This window comes from Centruroides sculpturatus, unplaced genomic scaffold (genome assembly GCF_000671375.1).
Source record: "Centruroides sculpturatus isolate CEXI.00-Female unplaced genomic scaffold, Cexi_2.0 scaffold234, whole genome shotgun sequence".
NCBI classification, from domain to species: Eukaryota; Metazoa; Arthropoda; class Arachnida; order Scorpiones; family Buthidae; genus Centruroides; species Centruroides sculpturatus.
This window is the reverse complement of record NW_019384411.1, coordinates 321,171-322,730: the sequence shown is the minus strand read 5'-3', so window position 1 is coordinate 322,730 and position 1,560 is coordinate 321,171.

Here is a 1,560-nt window from a genome sequence, read left to right as displayed (position 1 = left end):
GCCAATCTCACCCATACGGACACGTTAGGCTCAATTAATTTATGTTCTCCTACATTATAAGATGAAAGTAAAATAAAGCGTTTCATTGGGAGTTTTAATGATTACGAAAAAAAATACTATTTTATTTCTAAAGATGAAATAAAAAATAAACTAAAATGCGATGAGTGATATTTACTTTCAGCCAGTGCTCCGCTGTTCAATGATGCGCAAACACAATACATAGATATTACATGAACTAACAAGTAGAGACTTGTAAAACATAGGTAATAATATGCAGCAAGAAACCTCAAAATTTCTCTCTTAGGTAAGTCTTCGAGATGCAACTTTTCGTATAATAAATAATAGAAAGAAAACCTGACATGGTAAATTATTATTGAAATGCGAGATTTCCCGGGATTTTTCTCGTAGGGAATAAACGGCGAGAATCCCGGGAAAAAAACCCTATTATCGTGTTATCATTTCATTTTTTTAAACTGTGAAAAGTATATAAGTACAGTCAAACCTCGCGTTTCGAACGTCTCGCTTTTCGAACAAAATTTTGAACGCCATATTTGTCCCGGTTTCCGAACAAGCTACTCGGCAGAGCCGGCCACAGTTGGTCAATTTCCTATATTTCTTATGTTAATTAATAAAGACCGCTTTAATTGACATTCGCGTAATATAAACGGCATTCAAGAATTCGTCTATTAATTATGGTTAAGTTAAATTAAATGACAAAAATTTATTAATAGTAGGTAGCCAATTAATTAAAACTGGCCTTTACACCGAAACTGAAACTAAAACTAAAAATAAAATTGAAATCAAATCAAATGAATTGAAACAATATTTTGGAGAGTATGAATAAAGTACTCGGTTATCGGTCTCGATTGATTTGGCTATATTTCATCCAGACAGAGTTCCGTTCTGGGGACTCGAACCGGGGGGTGGTCCGACCGGATACGTCGGTCCCGCCCCTCACCACCCGGCCGCCCCATTGCGGGCCTGGCCGAACCCATAATGGGCTCGCTAATAGATTCTCTCTTAGTGCCCACGGGACGGAGTTAAAAAAAAGCACTTCTTTGTAAAGTGATGGTTTCGGTTTCGGTTTCGGTTGCCGGTGACAAAACATTTTAATTAATAAATATAAGGTGTGTTTCAAATTTATACGGACACGAAAAAATTAAAGTGAAACACAAATTTGCCGCATTAAGTGACAAATGTTTTATTAAAAATAACATAGATTTACATGTTTCCACATTGCAAAATAAGAATTTTAATCAAACATTAACATTTTGTCACTGAAAATAATGTTTATGAAACTCTTATACAAAAAAACTGTTACATATTTATCCGGACAGGTTTCAAATTGCAAAGTTTTCTTACAATTTAATGGCCAATGTAACCACCATTTAACTTATTTACATTAAATACTCGATTAGGCATTGTTTCAATTAGATTCTGAAGGAATTCAATCTTAAGTTTATCCCAAGCATCTGAAATTGCTGCCTTCAAATCATGAATTGTGGAAAACTGCTTTCCATTGGCATAAACTGTACGAACCATCATCCCCCAAAGATTTTC